The 21,694-nt window shown below is 34.8% G+C and overlaps 1 protein-coding gene across 1 annotated transcript in view; it reads right to left on the reverse strand.

Annotated features, from left to right (window-relative positions):
• Positions 1–9,961, reverse strand: part of LOC137614699 (putative N-acetylated-alpha-linked acidic dipeptidase) — a 49,949-nt gene extending 39,988 nt beyond the window's left edge. The window contains exon 1 of the mRNA XM_068344386.1: positions 9,646–9,961. The gene's annotated coding sequence lies outside the window, so the exon portion shown is untranslated. The remainder of the gene's footprint in view (positions 1–9,645) is intronic.
• Positions 9,962–21,694: the final 11,733 nt, after the last annotated feature.

The following is a 21,694-nucleotide window of genomic DNA, read 5'->3' on the forward strand; positions in this document are numbered from 1 at the left end:
TTTATATAATACACAAAGGAAAAATACCAATTGAGTCTACACCTCCATAAGCATCAAGGTCCATCAACAAAGCTTTAATTTCACGAGATCGAACAGGTAAACTAGTTAGTTTAGCGTCAGGAAACAGGAATGAGGAAGTTCGAGTTTTCGAGTTTCTCATTACTCTGCTTACTGCCAAACACATCAGCCAAAAGGGTTGCCTTTTCCTTTGGACAGTGAGTGACTGAGCCATCTGGTAAAAGTAAAGGAGGAACTATTGCATCTACACCAAAGAGTGCAGATTTAAGGGTAGCCCACCACTTATGTTCCTGAGTTGCACTAGAAAGAGTTTCTTTTGTGGTTAGATCGCATTCTTTACAGTTGAAGCATAAACTCTCTGAGCAAAAGCTCTAAGCTGAGTATAGTTATTCCAGGTCAAATCTGATATGTTACCCTTCCAAAGATGATAGGCCTCCTGCTTCTCCAAATAAGCACGTCTACAATCATCTTTGAACCGTGGTTTGTCCTTCACTCGGTACCTTAGAACACGAGAAGGGATACGCCTATCATTTATGTTGACTAGATTCTCATTCAAAGGGACAACATGATCAACATTACTATACAATTGTGACCATTTCAAGCCCAAAAGATCATGCAAAATCCCATTCCAGTCTGCTTGAGATTTCAAATAAATCTTACTAGAGTATGATACATCAGGGACAGGCTGCTCAGTCTTTACTACTAATGAAATCAAGGCATGATCAGAGGTCCCTACTGGAGAACCAACCTTACTAGTTATAACCCGGGGAGTCAGCGTATACGAGATCCAAGCAGTTTCCACACCTGTGAGTAGCATCACCTACGATTTACTGACAGCCTGATTCACAGGCAAAGTCTAAAGCTCTTAAGCCATGGCGATCGGTAGGAGAAACAGAACTTAACCACTCCCTATGGTGAGCTTTGAAATCACCAACAAAGACAAAAGAGGCCTTTCTATCGTCTTGTATCTTAGCCATAATGGTAAGAAGACAATCGAAGATAGAACCATCCATGTTTGGATTCCGGTAGATTAAACACAAATAGAAGTTGTTATGCCTGCCACAAACTTTTATTACCTGAATCTCATGACATCCACATTCATACCAGGAATTATGAGAAGCAGGGTATTCAGTCCTAATATACACCGCCATTCCCCTGGCCCAAGGGATGGCATCACGTTTCAACATTATTGGCTTCTTAAAACCAGTTATAAGGAGCTCAGATGAGTGTCTCATATTAGAAACCAAAGTTTCTGAGCACAAAAGAATATCATACTGTCTGGACGCAACTGTAAGATCTTGAATATTTGCATGAAGACCGCGAATATTGCAATAGAGTAGACAACATTGACGAAATCTAGGATGTCCTGATCCTGGATTTCGCTCAATGTCTCCAGAGAGGATAAGAATTAATGGTAATGAAATAAGAGACATCATACTTAACAACTAAATTAACAAGAATGATAACAAAAAACAATCTGTTTTAAGGAAATAAATTGATTGAACAAACCCGTTGATGAAGTGTGGGACAGAGGTAGATGGAGAAAGCTGACCAGAAACATCGACCCCACATAGAAGTGGGAAAAGATGTAGACAAAGAAGAAGAAGACCAAACCCATAGACTATAGAAAAAAGTCGGAAAAACTGGTCAACATGGAGGAGCCGATACAACCTGCAAGGCTAAATACTCTCCAGGATAGCCGCTTCAACTGAAGGGAGGACAGTAAGGATGGGTTTGAGAAGAATTAGAATCATATAAGGAAAAGACAACCTCTTGATTAACCACCAGGCATCCATGGCCCTTCTATTAAGCCTGCCCAACACGCCATTAAAAAAAAAAAAGAGAGAGAGAGAGAGAGAGAGAGAGAGAGAGAGAGAGAGAGAGAGAGAGAGAGAGAGAGAGAGAGAGAGAGAGAGAGAGAGTGCTCAAGTATACCCTCAAGCAAGAGAACTTTAACCCAAGATAGTGGAAGACCATGGTACAGAGGCTATGGCGCTACCCAAGACTAGAGAACAATGGTTTGATTTTGGAGTGTCCTTCTCCTAGAAGAGGTGCTAACCATATCTAAAGAATCTTTTACCCTGTTATCAGGTGTATGAGGAAAGACGAGAATGTATAAAGAATAGGCCAGACTATTCGGTGTATGGGTAAGCAAAGAAAATTAACCGTAACGAGAGAGAGGGATCCAATGCATTACTGTGTGACCAGTCAAAGGATCCAATAACTCTCTAGCGGTAGTATCTCAACGGGTGGCTGGTGCCCTGGCCAACCTACTACCCTTTCTGGGCTAGAAAAAAAATAATCGGTCACCACTTTCATCAGCATTTTCATTAAGATGGGAAAATGAGGCAATAAAACAAACTGAAGATTATGATGATACGGATCATGGCAGGTGTGCGACATTTAGCTTAGTAATAGACCTGCTCATAAAAAGCAATTAAGCTTGTTGACACAATTTGTCACTAATTGCTGCTTAAACTGAACCAAAGGATAACTAGTTTGCAAGGCCGTTCCTATGGCGGCCTTTCCTTCAAGGTTGTGCTATTGCGAATACAAATCGGTCATTTCCTAAAACATGAGAAGAATATCCTGCCAAGATCAGACATTTGTAAGGAAACGATGGTCTCAGAATGTTTTATCTTTGGAACATGTCACGTTCTTTAGATGGATTTTTAGTCATCTGAAGTTCTACCGTGGATAGATAGTCACGTAACTATTATCTTGTATTTTCTCGTCTCTCTTTTACATCAACTGTCAACTTCATACTACGAAACAATGTTTTCATCTCGAGTTTCGAGCTTTTCTGGGAAATATCTATCCGTGTACGTTTTAGTGATAGAAACGCGAATTACGAATTCTGAAGAAATAAATATTTAGTTGAACAATTATTAATTGATAGTTGGCGATGCTGATTACGCATGAGCCCTGCTGAGGATTATTTGCAGAAGTATCTTAAAGCGTTTGATGATTTACGTAACGTGTACACAGAAATGTGGATGTTGATAAACACAAGATTATCGACAAAATGTATGCTTACTTTGTATACTGATTTTGAACAGCAGTCGTCATAAATGTGTAGGTCATTAATGAAAAAAATAATCTCAATTCATTTTTATAATCATAAAAGAACAACACTAGAACAATTGGAAGTAACTTTTATCAGATATAACACATTATTTTTTGTTTTTAAACTAATCTATATTCCTGAAAATAGAATAGCAGTAGGAGGAACACTTTTTATACACAGAGAACAGAGGTCCGCTTCCCTTTTCGAAAAACTAAGAATTTTGACACAGAAATATAAACCGTCGTGATTTTTATTTTATTTTTCAAGGGAAGTCACGCAGGATGTATATACGTATGAAAGTATAATGATGTGCATTTGTTATGCAATGGTGACCAGTACTTTGAGTCTACTGGTTTATTTTTTACGATTCAAGGAAATTAAAAAATCTCGGTAGAGTCATGGTTTAGTACGCATGGAAGCCCTTTGGAAGTGTCCTTTGATGGTCCCAGGTGATTCGAAGGTGAGACATAAAAAAAAATAACTTTTTTACGCGTGCTGCAACACTTGATTGCCTCTGCTGTCATTTCTTAAGTTTCAGGAAGTCCTTTTCCTTTTCCATACTAAAGATTTTCATACATATATGATTGAAATTTCAATCTTCGAACAATCATTCTTAATTCATTTAAGACAGTCAGATAAGTTTATTGTCTATATTTATGTAATGTTTTGAATAGAACAATTTCGGGCAAAGGTTTTTGTTAACAGAAATTCCATTAAAAATTTGGCATATCGAAAACTGTTAATGAGAGTAATATTGGTCATCCATCCACGAAAGAGATAAAGCATTGTTATAAAAGCGTATCCATTTTAACACTGCTACTTAAAACAAATCAAAATGGAACCCATTCCTTTTTGGGAAAAGAAAAGAAGAAAAAAAACCTCCATGTAGCCTATAAGTTACGAGACATCAACTTTATCCAAGTATTTTTCTTATCGCGCACAGTAACAGAGATGCTACGTTTTCGTTTGAGTTCTCTGGAAATATTTGCTATAATCAGTTGTTCCTTAAGGACTGGCCAGCTAACAACAAAACTTAGTGCAAGAACTTAACCTGAATGAAGATGCGATTTTACTGCTTCAGAAGTATCTTGACTGAAATCGTTATGGTGGATATCCTCTAAATAAAGTAGTCGAGACGAAATTTGATAATGGTAAATGTCTCATGAATAATCGGGAAGCACAGTATAGATATAAATTAAGATTATTAATTATTGAATACCGGGAATGTATTTAAGAAAGGTGCATGTTTACCATGTTTTAGGTAATAATTCTTCTTTGCGTTATTTTTTTAAATCACCCATTATCTTTGGAATGTAGGAAAAAAATCATTTCAAGGTCATTAGTTCAAGAAAATAATGTTTCCTTGAATTTTGACAAGAAAAAAAACCGACCGACTTCGCTTTGTTACACAATTCTACAGTTAAGGAACCTTTTAAAAAGTTGTTGTAGACTATTTCTCTCTCTCTCTCTCTCTCTCTCTCTCTCTCTCTCTCTCTCTCTCTCTCTCTCTCTCTCTCTCTCTCTCCCTCTCTCTCTCTCTATATATATATATATATATATATATAGAGAGAGAGAGAGAGAGAGAGAGAGAGAGAGAGAGATAGGATTCAATGCGTATTGATATTCAGATAAAACTATAGGAAACACTAATAAGGGTAAATGGCAGATAGACTTTCCAGTGTCTATCTATCTATCTATCATCTTTGTCTGCATCTTTTCCCACCTTTATCTATCTATCTATATATCTATCTATATATATTTGTATATGTGCATATATATATATATATATATATATATATATATATATATATATATATATATATGAGAGAGAGAGAGAGAGAGAGAGAGAGAGAGAGAGAGAGAGAGAGAGAGAGAGAGAGAGAGAGAGAGAGAGAGAGAGAGAGAGAGATCAAAATCTAAAATAGTCTACAACACAATTTATTGAAATGTTGTTCCTTAATTGTAGAATTGCCATTTACCCTTTTGGGTGTTTCATATAGTTTTATCTGAATACCAATACCCATTGAATCATTAATGAGGCGATTTATTATTTCATAGAGGGATATATTAGATTATTAATTATTTATAAACCTTGTAAGTCTTTCTACACCCTCTTATCTTATATAGATGTGGGATAATTGGGTTATCTATTCAATTATATGTTAGATTTTGTTTTACTATTAGGGTCTCAATGTCTGCTTTTCAGTTAACATTGTTCCAGCGTTGTGGTGAGTTTATCCAAGGTTTGAAATATTACGATAACCAATGCTGCCTCGTTAATATAGTTTATATATATATATATATATATATATATATATATATATATATATATTTATATGTGTGTGTATATATATGTATATATATATATATATATATATATATATATATATATATATATATATATATATATATATATATATATATATATATTGCAGAATTTGAAATGAAATAGGGGTTTCCTTCAATAGTCCTATAGAAGGAGGTAGAATTAACTTAGTAACTGCTGGGGAATTAACATTATCACTTGAAGTTTTTAGAATTCTTATTTATACATAAAAACACTTGTATATATTTATATTTACATTGAGGAAGGGAACACATCACGAGTTTTAATTGGATATGTAACCTCCTCATTACCCGTCTCTTTTTAACCTTTATGCACAACAGTATTTGTTTAACCTTTTGTCGTTAAATCAATTCTAGTGCAATTGTCTACTTGGCGTTACTTTAGAATGTTTGAGAACAAGAAATATATCTTTCATGACAAATCAGACACACTTAAATCAGGCAGATTTTGCAACTTCACCTGTCAGTTGAGAAACCTGGCTATTGACGAAGTATGCCAGTTGATAATGTACTTGCTGACCTTAAACTAATATATAAATTCTTTTAAGATCTTGTGAAATATTCATATTTAATCTAGATATAAACTGGTTTCATAAAGATATATAAACGTTAAAATAATAAGTGAAAATTTTCTGATCATCATATCATTATACATTTTTTATCAGAGAAACTTTCATAATTATAATGATGTTCGTAATTTTTCTCATTAATATCATTCCCACATAAAATTAATGTGTCAGACCTACTTTGTCATAAAGCACACGTGGAAAGGCCGAGAACGAGATCGTGTACTTAGAAGATAGACTTCGTGCATGCACGAGATGCTCTAGTTAAGTCTAATCTTGGTGATCTCTAACTGGGAATAGAGGAGAAGCATCTGGAACAAGAAAGAGCGGGCGACCTTTTGCTGGTAACTTCTCAGGTCAGTAAAGGTATCCAGAGTAAAAGTTATTCATCTTTTATAACAGGATATGTGTATAAGTTTCCCTTTTTGAGTCTTTTTTTTAGAATTGTATGTAACTAATACCTTTAACGTATTTCTAATGTTTAACCTATGGCTAGTTTTTTTTTTTTTTCAAAATTCAATGTCCTATTTCGTCAAACTAATGTGTGCTATTTTCTCCTTAATTTAAGTTTTATAAAAGGGTTTAATAAATCCAAGTTTCTTTCTTTCAATATTCGCATCATTTCATACAAAGGTATTGTAAATATTATATGGAATTAATGAAAAAAATGTCCGTAACCATACACCTTTACTTGATCTAACGAATTTATAGATGGTAACTTATATTAGAAACAAGATCTTTTCTCCTTTACTTTACACACATTTTTAAAATGTGACGGAAAAGTGCAAGTGAACTTCCAGCCATATAAAGCAAGTTACGTATGTGTTATAAAAAAGTGGAAGAAAGAAAAAAAAACTATGCAGTCGGGTAAGTTTGTTAAGGGCAGGGGGTGATGGCCGCTACTCTTTCTACAGTACTCTCGTTTTCTGTTGGAGCCAAACAGGTGATGATGTCACGAATGCGCTATTGCCTCTTCGATAACTACTTTCTTGCTTGTTTTGGGGTTATTTTCATTTACTAGTGTACACGATCCATCAATGATGACGCTAAATATCTAGATAGATATGCATATACATGAACCTCCCTCTCATCAGGGTATGGCTACTCCCTCCTACCCAAGGGACGGGGAGAGCAGAGCTTAACCGGAAAGATACACACACACACACACATATATATATATATACATATATATGCATATATATATATATATATATATATATATATATATATATATATATATATATATATATATATATATATATATATATATATATATATATATATAAATGTGTGTGTGTGTGTGTGGGTGTATCCTTACACTTGCTCCTTATTATACAGTATATGGGAAATTGTCTATTGCTTTATCTTTTTCGTTTTTTCGTACATTCCGTCTCATCATTAACGAACTTATTGTTTTATTTACATTTCCGAGGAAATTTCTGTATGTATTATGTCAGCTAATTTGACAAGTAATTCACACCACTTACATTGACTGTGCTGTACACCATTAATTCTTTTCTTTTAATTAAATGCTAAAAATTTCACAATGTACAAAACACCAGTATTATCTCAAAGCAAACATTCCTGCATGCTACACAAACACGCGCATACACGCACGCACGCAGCAAGAAGCGTACGTTATCAAATACAAAAGGTCGCAGAAAGGTCACCTTAGTCCTGTTTGGCACGTGAGTGATACGGAAATAAACATCAAATATTGGTTGTATCATAGACCTTGGGTTGTATAATGATAAATAATACATTCTCTCTTTATTACAAACCATAACCCATTTTATTTTGTGGATCATTCTGATATTTAACCATACGTAACAAAAGTGAATCTCGGTAGCTCATCTTTTTTTTTTTTTTTTTTTTTTTTTTTGCATACAATCAAGCCGGTCATGGTAGAAATTTAGTACACGGTGATGTGTAACCGTGGCCACGGTGTAACCCCATAGATGAAGAAGAAGAAGGAGAAGAACAACAATAAAAAAAAAAAAGCACTCATAGCTGCCGCCTTCAACCACACCCACAGTTGCCACACAAGTTCGTAATTAAAGAAACTGCCCCCGATCTGTATCAGGTTTAGGACGACTTGGAGTAGGGTTCAGAACTGAGATATATTAACACTCCATTGGATATCCGATATATCTTCTTGGATTAAAGACATTTTGAGGAACTTAATAATAACACTTATAAGTGACCCCAAAGTCATTCAGAGATGAGATTTTTTTTTTCGCTTGGTAACAAACCTGAATGTAGATCCAGATCACACAAATTTAAAGTTCATAACTTATTGCTGTTGCTTTAGAACCTCTTAACAGATGCCAATATTTATTATCGTGGACAGAAGCATATGTATGATATATTTTTGAAAAATACTGTTGCCAAAAAAAAAAAAATACAAAATCCGTTCCATCTAACCCAATTGAAGCATACGAGCATCTCTCCTGTATAAGAAAGAGCAAGTGACCGACTACTTTATATACATATATATATATATATATATATATATATATATATATATATATATATATATATATATATATGTATATATATATATATATATATATATATGTATATATATATATATATATATATATATATATATATATATATATATATATATATATGTATATATATATATATATATATATATATGTGTGTGTATGTATGTATGTATGTATGTATGTATGTATGTATGTCCCGTCACCACCAGCTCTCCCCATTCGTGGGATAGAGGGGAGTGAATAGCCATACCCTGGTGAGAGGGGATTGCGTGTGTGTGCATATCTATCTGAATAGTCAGTCAGCTGTATTTTTGACGGGTTGCGTACACTGGTTAATTTATAAATCCACTGAAGTCCAAGTAGTTATCACTATAGTTGAAAGCAGAAGTTCTTGAAAGAGCAAGGATTTCGTTTTGGTCAATTCTCCAAATCACTATTCGGTGGACCTTTGCAGATTCACATAACTCGTGACATTACCTGTCATCAGCTGTGCACTCGAGTGCAGGCAATCATAAACTATAGGCGTTTAATCTTGATTTGCTTGGTGACTTCAACGGTTCTCGTGTTCAGATAATGCTTTGGGAAAATCATATACTGCACAAACTTCTTAGCACTTTAAACTGACTGCATTAATCGTTGTAATTTTCAAGGTGCATTGTTAAACATGCCGAGTAAATTGAATGATGTCGAAGAAAACATGTCATTGCGGCAATTTGATAGAGTAATTTGTAGCACAGCCCACCAAAACCCAAAATCTCTGCGGGAATTATTTTTTACCGAATTTAATCTTAATGAGGCAACGCATTAGATAATGTTGGGTAACAAAATCCCTGAGCATCAATGCAAGTTTTCTTTTGTAATAAAGATAAAATATTGTCGCCAGAGTCATTATCACAGACGTGATAAAACATTTCTTGAGATATGACTGTACTCTTTGTAAAACAAACATTTTGAAAAATAGCACATTATAACAGAATTTATTTGAAGACATTACGTCATCTGTAATTATTTTAACTGGTCCTTTTCCTGTCGTTTGTTCGTTTAAAGTATGACGACTACAAATTCGTATACTCTTGTACAAGCTGGTATAGTCCATTATAACGGTCGTCTATTAAAGACAAAATAAGATTGTACTTACTATTAATGTTTTCAAGAATGGCTTTCATAGGTTGAGCAAAGTTCCTCCAAATTTTTGGGAATTAATTTTGATCCTTGTGTGCGCATGCATACTGCACGTTAGAATTTGATACAGAGATAGCATTCATTACACTTTAGATAAAACTAATATCTGTATTCACATGTTTACACTGTATCCTGTGCAACATGTCCTTGTAAAAGTCCAGGAATGATAATAAGACTTATTTTATTATAATGACATTTATACGATTTTCTTCTACAATGAAACTGCAAAAGAGGATTGAGCTATCAACAACCGGGATGTTGATAGGGCAGCGGCTGAAACTGTACTGCTGAGTGCTAAGAGATGATCAAGCGAACGACATTCTCTCTCTCTCTCTCTCTCTCTCTCTCTCTCTCTCTCTCTCTCTCTCTCTCTCTCTCTCTCTCTCTCTCACCGTAAACAGAGGATATCACGATGTTTTCGTAGGTCAATATAATTGCTGAACGGGAAATGAAGACTACTTCGAGCGGAAAGATTAAGCTTGGGATTAGGAGTAGGGTGCCTGGGTGGTTATAGCCCCCCACCCCACTTTTTTGCCAAAAATTTACTTGTCCATCTTTTACTTCAGAAAATATGAAAAGATGTTAGAATTCATAAATTTAATAACTCAGAAAAGATTCATATATATTAAATTGCATATATATAGCAACTCATTCTTTATAAGAATTATCATTTAAAAATAATTTCTTGAATAGAAGGTTTTAGTTGACATGCATTTCCATGTTGGAGTAAGATATTATGCTTCTTATATGTATATATTTACATTATATATATATATATATATATATATATATATATATATATATATATATGTGTGTGTGTGTGTATGTATGTATGTATATATTATAAATATATATATATATATATATATATATATATATATATATATGTGTGTGTGTGTGTGTGTGTCTGTGTGTGTTATAATTATATGTATTCGTATGTGTATATAATTTTATATATATACATACACATATGTATAGGTATATACTACCGTATTTGTGTATATATTATATATATATATATATATATATATATATATATATATATATATATATGAACATATATATATATACATTTTTATATATATATGTATATATGCATACATACATATATATGTATATGTATATATATATATATATATATATATATATATATATATATATATATACAGTATATATATATATATATATATATATATATATATATATATATATATATATATATATATATATATATATATATAGGCCTATATGTGTGTGTGTGTATGTATGTATGTATGTATGTATGTATATCAGCAAAGTTTCTGAGCTCGCCAATCCATCGACTTCTCTTCTTTCTCCAGGTTCGTTTGTAATCTTAAGGGATCCATTCTGTGATTTAAGGGACCCATTCTGTGATTCTTTTAGTCCATATTTCATATGTCTTACTCATTATGTATCCTAATCATGTCCATTTCTTTTTATTGTTGTAATATCTTATACTTTAGTTTGCTCTTGTATTCATGTTGATCTTTTTCTGTCCCTTAGTGTTATTACCATCATTATTTTTTTCCATAGCTCTTTGAGTTGTAACTAGCTTATGTTCTAAGGCTCCAAGTTTCTGATGCATAAGTTGATACTGGTATGACAATCTGATTAAATAGTTTTCTTTTTAGAGAAAGAAACATTTTACTTTTTATTGTCTCCTTTGTTTTCTAAAAGATCTCCATCCTATGCTTATCCTTCCTGTCAATTTCGGTCTCCAACACTTAATGACAGTCCTAAGTACGTACATTCATTAACAATCTAGAGGTACGTCCTAAACCCTTATTTGTTATGTTTTGCATTTTCATTGAACATTATTTTAGTTTTGCTCATATTCATTTTCAGTCATACATTTCTCCTTTCTCTATTCAAATCTTATGTTACCTTATGCACTAACTTCCATGATCCACTAAATAGAACTAAGTCATCTGCAAATCTTAAAAGATGTTAATGTATTCCCTATTAATGTTAATTGCTATTCTATTAGTTGCACGTTGAGAATAAAAGACACAAATTATAATGTCTATCAGATTTATGCACCACGAGGCCATACACAAGAGGAAAAAGATAGTTTTATGGAACTTTTAGAATTACATTTGGAGGGACAACCAGAAGGCATCAATCTATTACTAGGAGATTTTAATGCATGGGTTGGTTGTGAGAGAAGAGGGATAGAGAGTGTAATAGGCCCATTTAGAGAGAAAACAAGAAATGCTGAAGGAGAAAATCCAATAGATTTTTGCATAAGAAATCAGCTAAAGATCATGAATGGACTCTTTAAACACCAGGACTCACACAAATATACTAGATGTAGATGGAATCAAACAACAGGGCAGTTTGATAAAAAAAATCAGTAATTGATTATGTTGTTATATCAGATAAGAGGCTTGTAGAAAATGTTAAACTATTGCCAGGAGTCTTTCTTGATTCAGATCATAGACTAGTCATAGGAAAAATTTGCATTCCATCCGTAAGAACAGAGAAAACAGAGTAGAGAAAAATACTAAAAACAGAATCCTTGAAAGACTCGGATATCAAAATGAGATTTCAAAACAAGTTTACAAAGAGGTTGCAGCACCTGGAGCAGCGAGATTGGAAGGGACTAAAAGAGAGTGCCTTGGATGTAGGGGAGAAGGAACTTGGCTGTAGGTTTGTTGGAGGTGCTAGGAAAAGACGCACAATTTGGTGGAATGACGAAATAAAAGGTGCAATAAAGATGAAGAACAAAAAGCACAGGAAATAGATGAAAGAAAGGAACCAAAAGACTAGAGAAGAATATGTATCTTCTAAGAATCAATCAGAAGAGATTAAGAGAAGATCACGGATAAATGCATGGATTAAACAAGGAGGCGAATTGAGGGATGATCTCAAGAAAAATAAGATCTTTGCAGCTGCAAAATCATACAGGAAAGATAATAGAAAACAATATAATATAAAGGATGAAAATGGAAACATTATTGGCACCGCTACAGAATTTCATGAAAAATGGACGACTTATTTAAATAGGTTACTAAATGTAACTACAGAATGAAATGAAGAAGAAGAATATATCGATCAGTTTGACAGAGAAAATAGGGATGATGTGATTACTTATCATGAGTTTGAAAATGCTTTAAAAAAATGAGAAATGGGAAAAGGCCAGGATATGATAATATACCAATTGAGTTATTCAAAGAGGGAGGGGACCTAGCAAAGCAAGATATTATATGACCTGACCTTGTCATTATGGTTAGAGAGCATGGTTACTGAAGACTGGGGAAAACACATTTCTGTACCCTTTTATAAAAGTAAAGGTGATCCAGGCAAATGCGAGAATTATGGAGGTATAACGCTCATATGTCTTGCAGCAAAACTTTATGAGAGGATTTCAGATAAAAGGCCGCGACACATCATTGAACCTCAGCTAAGCGAAGAACAGCAGGGATACATAAAGGAAAAAAGTACATCAGATATCATATTCACCTTGAGACTTGTTATTGAAAAATCATGGTAATACAATAGGCCACTGTATACAGCATTTATTGATTTGGAAAAGGCATTTGACTCGGTACCTAGGAACAAATTATGGAGGTGATTAGGAGATGTTTATGGACTCGACGGTAGATTGGGAGCTGCAATAAGGAGCATCTACGAACCATGTATGAATAATGTAAGGACTGGATACAAGAATGAAAATTGGTTCAGAGTAACAACAGGTGTAAAGCAGGGAAGCGTTCTTTCCCCACTCTTGTTCATTGCATATATAGATGTAGTTTTAAGGAAAGAATAAATATCTCGGGAGACATCAGGATTTTTGCTGATGATATTGCTCTCTGGACTTATGATCGGGAAGAACTGGAAAGAGCATTGATAGCCTTAAACGATTGTTTAACTGAAGCCGGACTGAAGATGAACATTGGGGAAAAAAAAAATAACATTCACAAGCAACAACAAGGAGTATCTCCTATGTTGAACAAGATTGAGAAGGGACAGCTGAGATGGCTGGAACATTTAATTAGAATGGATGGAAATAGAATAACAATGAAGAGATGGGACTGGACACCTGGTGTGAGATCAAGAGGTAGACCACGTAAACGCTGGAAGGATGAAATTGACGAAGCACAACATGCCAACAATTGAACAACTGAAAAGAGAGAGGATTTTTGGAAACAGAATTGAGTGGAGAAGACAACTGATTCCACTGATAGGCCAAAAACCTACCTGGGAGTGGAAGTAAATAAGTAAGTTAATTCCTACATTTTCCCAATCTAAATTCTTAAAAGTTCTTCTAGAAACGGTATAAATAATTTAGGAGAGATAGGAGCTCCTTGTCTAACTCCTTTTCTGAATTGAAATTTTCTCACTAATTTGATGTAGTTTTAGGATTTCTTTACTACCCATACATATATATCTTCAAGTGTTCTAACATATGTATCATCTATTCATCGTCTTTGAAGGGCTTTTATTACTGCTAAAGTTTTGGTAGAATCAAAAGCTTTCTCGTGGTCTTTAAATGCCAAATGCTTCTTCATAGACTTTAAATGCCATACATAGAGGTATGTCATACTCAGTTGATTTTTCCATTAACTGCTTAATTACATGGATCTGGTCTGTTGTTTAATATCCGCTTATGAAACCTGCCTGCTTTCTTGGCTGATTGAAGTATAGCTTTCTCTCCATTTTGCCTAATATGATCTTTGTAAATATTTCATAAATTATTGAAAGTAAACTTATTGGGTGGCAATTTTTTAGGTCTTTTGTGTCTCCCTTTTTGTGAAATAATATAATTATTTTCTTTTCTAAGCTAAAGGTATAGAGCAGCCTTGCTAACATTTTGTGTAAAGTTCAGCGTAATTTGCTACCATGAAATCTCATTTTATTATTAAATATTTTGTTAGGCCATCTTCTGCTTTGTCTTTTTTCATGCCTTTAATGCTTTCATTCTACTGTTACTTTCGGTACCGGCCCAGGTGTTTAATTATTTCTTTTAGCAAAGTTATTTCTTATATCGCTATTGCATAGCATTGTATAGAAAACCTGTTATTTTTATCACCCGATCTCTTTTGTTGATAATATTTCCATTTTCATCTGGTAAAGCAAATATCTGTTGGCACCCTATTTCAAGTCTTCTTTTCATTAACTTGATGCTTCTTCCTTTCTTTAGTGCTTCCTTAAATTTTGTCTGATTGTGTTTACGAATGTCTTGTGTTTTTAGTTTTTTTTTATTATTAATTTTGATAGTTCTGCTAATTCTATTCTATATCACTTGGATTTTACCCTCATTTCCAATGTTTTCTTTATTAGATATTTGTTCGTATTTTCTGGTAGTTTTCCTTGATCTTGGTTTGGAACTTTTCCACCAATCTCTTGTGCTGATTCTAGTACAAATTTTGTTGAATCACTGTTCATTTCTCCCTTATTTTCTTTGATTTCATCACATAGCTAGAAGTACATATTTTGTATTGCTAAACTGAACTATATCATAATTTTCTCTTATTACAGGAGTGTTTATTTTCTTTCTTAAAATTATTTTTTTCTTTCCTTCCTTGGATCTAGACAAGTTTTACTCCTCGCACTTCTATGGTGGCTTACTTTAATTTGTTTAAGTGTTACATCTTTAACTAAATTAACTTTTTCACTGAGAATAAAATCTATGTCGCTTTTCTGTTCTATATTTGGACTTCTCCATGTCCATTTTCTATGTTACAATAAAAAACTGTTCATGATTATTAGATTGTTTTTCAGCAAATTTTACAAACATGCCTCCTATGATTTCTCTTTTCCCAACTCCAAATTTGCCTACCGCTGATTCCCTTATTTTCTTTTGACCTATTGTACATAGAAGTCACCCAAAACGAATGCAGATAGTGTCTGTTAATTTTTTAAGATTTCTCTGGATCTTCATAGAACAGTTTCCTTTTCTTCCTCTGTATTGGACGTTGTTGGTGGATACGTTTGAATAATCTTCATTTTAAATTTTTTTATTTAGTTTGATAATCAATCCTGGAATTCTATCACTGACACTACATAATTCTTCTGTTATCTGCACGATTTGTAATAATGAGAAACCCCACTTTCATGTTCTATGAAGCAAAAGACGTGACCCTCTTTTAACTCTATATAAGGTTTCCCAGTTCGCTCAATTTCACTCAATCCTATTATATCCCAATTTATATCTTTCAGCTCCTCGAATTTAGTAACACAACAAGGTCCTCTTCCCTAGACGTCTTGACATTGTAGGTTGTTGCTAGGTTCAGTTTCCAACGGCTGTCTTTTCTATTCCACACACAAACGAACAAACAAACACATACACACACACACTGTATGTATATATATATACATATATATATATATATATATATATATATATATATATATATATATATATGTGTGTGTGTATATATATATATATATATATATATATATATATATATATATATATATACACACATATATATATATATATATATATATATATATATATTTTTATATATATACATGTATATATATATATATATATATATATATATATATATATATATATATATATATATATATATATATATATATATATATATATATATATATATTTAGTCTTGTTAATTGAACGGCATTTTACAAACCTAGATTTTTTATGACCATTGCAGTATTATCAAGTCTATGAAGTACTTCTCTGCTTGTGAGGTTCTCATCTTTATACCGTATCACCATAGTTTAAAACCAAAGGCAAATGACAATTATCAATTAAAACATTAGATAATTGTCTTCTATAAACTAGAAATTAGATTAAATTAAAATTATAAACACCGTTAAAAATTTAGAGATGAAATTGGAACTGAAAAACAAATGATAGATATAATAAATCGTAAGTAGAAACATAATTGGCTTAGAAAACTGATAGCCCTTAGTCGTTATTGGGAATGAATTTATGCCAAAGAATTAACATAGCATGATTTTGGTTAAATTCATCAAGTTGGCCGACCGGTATTTTATGATAGTCACTGTGTACAAATTGAACTTTACTCCCCCACCCCACCCAAAAAGACGTCCCTACGCCCCTGTTAACGGGACAAAGAAATAGTTTTTTACACTTACATCTAATACAGTTTTCAACTCGGTAAAAAATTTCATTCATAGTAAATTGAGCCTTGAAACGAAATTTTTTTTTTATGCAAATGCACAAAACATTCCTCCTCAGGGTAGTTATCGTATTACAACAAACTGCCTAGCCAGCATTTTCTGGTGGAGTATTTGGTTGCTCTCCTTATTTTGGGCCCAATGGACTGGATTGCAGCGCTCTGTTTTATTTTGCAAGGGATTGATTTCAGCTTGGCTTGTAATAGCAAAATGATGATAATAATTATAACCATAAGTAAAGATGCTCTCTCTCTCTCTCTCTCTCTCTCTCTCTCTCTCTCTCTCTCTCTCTCTCTCTCTCTCTCTCTCTCTCTCTCTCTCTCTCTCTCTCTCTCTCTCTCTCTCTCTCTCAAGAACCTAATGTCCCTTGTAAAGAAACAATCTTATTTTTGTAAGAATAATAAATGTTTTATCTTTGCCTTGAATGAATGCTGAAGTCTTTCCTCTTGCCACGCGACACATTTTCTATGTCAGAAATTTAGTTTTATATATCTCGCCTGTTATCCATCTATGACTTGATAAGGATGAGTTTATCCCCTTCTTGTCGTACTTATGCTTTTATGCATTTATAAACTTGTCCCCATTCCTCTTTCTCTTTTAAATGCTTCCTTTCAGTGGTAAATATTTTCCTGGGAAGAATATCCTTATTCTGGTAACTCACCCTTTTCCCTTATTGACTACATACGTTATATGTGAGTTACATCACCACCTTCTTGTCATTCAAAGTTGGTAAACATTGGTTTTAAAGGCTTTTCTCATTTCTTCCGGTTCTGGTTTTGGACGTAGGAATTAGCCTTTTCATTCTTTGAAATCTTTTGGTTCGCGTAGCTATTTTGTAGCCTACTAACGATTTTTAAGACTTTATAATTATTGCAAGGACAGTTTCCATTTCTTTGTCATTACTTTTATCCATATGCTTTGGAATGATAAATGCATTTCTTTCACGAGATGACTCAGCCTTCATAATGCTCTTCTAACTTAATTTCACGCTTTTATTCCTTTCATTTTAAGAATAAACTGAATCAATTTGAAGAACAAGTTATTCATAAAACTCGAAATTGTAACAGACAAGAAATGTACCTTGCCAGATGTAACTATCCAAAAACAAATAAAGGCGCTTCATATGAGGTGCAGTTGTAAAGGCAACCCAGCGTATGTCAGAATTTGCCAGGCAACTTGTTTTCGAGAATTTTAGAACTTGTCAAGTTTTTGAAGACGAGATTTCATTGAAGATGGACCATTCACGAAATGTCGTAGTGATAAGGCCTTATAAAAGTGGCGACGATGTGGTGGTGAAAGATATTATTACTGAAGCCACAATGGAGACAGTTGGAGCTTTTTTTTGGGGTGGGGTTTTGTCTGAAGTTTTCCCCCAGGTTGGTAACTAGGGTGTAACTTACTTGAGTTTGACCAATACTTTTTGCTCTACCTTTATAGAATTAGATTTTAAGTTCAGACAACTAAACCTCCAGTGGGGGTTATCAGTAGGCCTATCCAAGCCAACTCAAGGCTTAGAAGGGATTCGCTGTGGGAGATTAGCCTAGGCTAAGGTAGGAGCCTTTGTATATCGACGGACGAAGCCTTCTGTGCGTATCAGACTTGAATATTTCTTCGGACCCTTTGTATATCAACGGCCAGTTCCTCACGCGTTGATTGAAAATATACATCAACTAACATAAACTTTCCCCCTTAACCTAAACTACAAACCGTGTCCTTACCTACTTACCTAACTGGGGCTACACCCCCTGTGACCCCCCTTACATTGCCATATTTTAAGTTAGCTGTAATCATACATACAGGTAGCCGCTATCATGCATACACCTTGGGCGGTCTTCTGTGCGTATAAAACTGGAATATTTCTAACCATGTTTCTAATTAATCCGTAGCCGTTGTACTGCAAAACCCTTTACCTAATTAGACGTATTTATCGGTATATTGGTTCGCCAAATTAGCATGTTTTAATTCCTTTGGGATTTGCTCCGCCATGGCTTGCTTCTCTCTTGCAATTTAATATTTCATTGCTCCTCTATTCTGGCAAGTGGTACATATTGCATTACACACGTAAGCTGTGTTGGTGCATTTCTTGGCATTATTTAATTATCTAATTAATCACTTAGTGCAACTAATTTTTGCTTTGCTATGGCACAGTTTAACATTACCTCACTGCTGTTATGGTTTAGCAAGCGGTACATGGATGTACCGCGAACGCCAGCTGTTTGGGCTAGTATTTTGACATTATTTTGAGGTTCCTTTGTATGTCAGCGGCCAATTCCTCCAGCGAGCATAAAATATGGACACCAGCTAAACTAAACTTCCCCCCCTAACCTAGCCTACAGCTGTGTCCTTACCTACTTACCTAACGGGGGGCTAACGCCCCCTGCGACCCCCTTTACGCTGCTGTATTCTTAGTCAGGTGTCATCATAAATACAGGTGGCCGCTATCATACGTACCCCTTATTTTGATTATCTTAATCACTCTGTTCAATATATATTAACATAAACAAATATAATTGTATTTACATTATTCGAAGTCGCTGAACTCAGAACCAACTTGATGTATCGCATTCTTCTTTCCAATGGACATTTCCTCTTTTTTATGGTGGACAGGACGGAACAGGACTCAGTAGGTGAGTATGTGGTTGAATATACATGGAATCACAGGTTGCTGTTCAAGTTTTGAGGAATATTATATGCAGAATATGTTATGTGTAAGTTTAGATTGTTGAAAAAAACCTCCACGTTTTATTGCAACTTTTCTAAGGCATGAACTGTTTGTGCAGTGCCAAAAGAACATGTTCTTGCCATTGTGAGTTGATCTGTTGGTTCTATTGTAGTTTATTACAGGATAATGTAACCTAGGGAAAAAACTATTTTTTTTCTATATTTCACCATCAGAACACTTGGTACAACAGATAATAAGTCATTAAGCAGTCAATGCTTAAATAAATGTGAAGTAAATTTCCTATGAATGGTAGAGAGTATGAATTTGTTTTTTCATGCCATTAAATGTATCTCGCTTTTTGAAAGGACAGACTAGGTTTCTCTCAGAGGTATATGTTGCAATCTTCGCGTATGAGCTGCTAATAATCAGCAACGCTGCACCATGCTTGGCGTTCCCATCACCCAGCTTGAATTTTGAGTTATTAACGACAGTACTGTCCTTTCGGCTTTGGCCTCTTTGTCATTCGGCATAAGTACATTCGACATCATGTCCTCACACAAGCTGGCTACCCCCTGCTAATTAATGGGTCGGTAGTTATACCTCGCTTAGAAGTCTTTATGGCTAGTCTTCCAGCTTCGCCGAAAGTATAATCCCTATAAATAGTGAAAGGTTTTATATTTAGTGTCGGAACAAAAATAAGTTTTGCTAGGAGTATCTCCCCTTTTCTCCCAAACAAGGGTAAGGGTGGCCAAATGTAAATAAACCCATTTCTTCAATATGACCATACAGATAGACAACATATGCTCCACACTGATATAGGTTCTGTCTTGACTGTGTACCAGTCCATGATAGTGGTCAAGTCTAATACTTGCCTTATCTTCATGACCAGGTCATAAGGAGGTTAACAGGAGTCATCACTTTTGCTCCTGTGTAGGACTGAACTGCATTGACATTTCTGGGAAAGTAAATCAGCTAAGGATAGGTCTCCTATTAAAGCTCAAAGGTTTGTATTCATGTAGGAACAAATCACAGGTTTTTAAAGTACAGTACAGTAATACCTTGAGGTACGAGTTTAATCTGTTCCAGGACCGAGCTCGTATTTCAATTTTCTCATACAGTATCTCAGATGAATTTTTCCCATATAAATTAACTAAAAACAAATTAATCCGTTCCCACCCTCTGAAAAAAACCCTAAAAACAGTATATTACAGAGGAAAAAAATTTTTTAATGGTTGTCATCAACATCCTATGCTATCAAAATAACAAAGGCTATGAACTGGTTATGAAATGTAACTTGTTCCGTAACCGAAATACAAACCACGCTATTTACATGGGGTATTACTTTCGGCGTAGCTGAAATGACGAGCCATTAGATTTTTAACGAGGGTTAACTACCCTCTCGCTAGCTAGCGAGGGGGTTGGAGAGGGGTAGCTAGCTACCCCTCCCCCCTCACACACCGGTGAACTGATTCACTTCGCTTTTGGCTCGGACGGTGGGCAGACGTGTCTGTTCCCGTCCTTGCATGGCAGCCATTAATGTTTTGTATTTACTTAATTACTTACTTGTTCCAACACGGAAACTTACCTCGAACTACTTTCTTAGGAGTACCTGGAAATCTCCTCTCATCCGACCAGAGTTTTGTGTAGTTTACCCTACTTCCGTTTTCTGTGAAGGCTATCCTCAGGCGGAAGGATACGTGCCCTGAGGCTAGTCTCGGGTCAAGGAGCGTGCTAGCTTGGGTCTCGACCCTCAGTAAGTTCTCTGGTCGCGTCGTGATATCATCTCGACGCTCTCCTTATCTCAGTGCGACCCTTTGTGTCCCCGACTCCATTGTGTCCCGCATGGTTCCCACGTGGTATGCCTGTGCTTTCCCTTTGTGTCCCCGTGTGGTTACCTTATCCTTCCCTTGTGTTCTCATGTGTTATCCTTGTCCTTATTACCCTTTCCCGCTGCGTTCCTGTGTCTTGCGGTGTTGCGATAGTGCGTGATGGAGCATCCCCGCCGTTGTCCTGGGCCTAGAGCCGGGAAATCGTGTGGTGCGTTTCTTTCTAAGCCGGAGGTAGACCCTCATTCCTTGTGCTCGTCGTGCAGGGGTAGTGTGTGTTCTCCGTCGGACACGTGTCCGGAGTGCGTTTCTTGGAGTGAGGTCCGTGGGTATGATTCAGTTCCAAGAGAAAGAAGTCTGCCAAGCGTTCGCCCAAGAAG

This window comes from Palaemon carinicauda, chromosome 21 (assembly GCF_036898095.1).
Source record: "Palaemon carinicauda isolate YSFRI2023 chromosome 21, ASM3689809v2, whole genome shotgun sequence".
Lineage (NCBI taxonomy): Eukaryota > Metazoa > Arthropoda > Malacostraca > Decapoda > Palaemonidae > Palaemon > Palaemon carinicauda.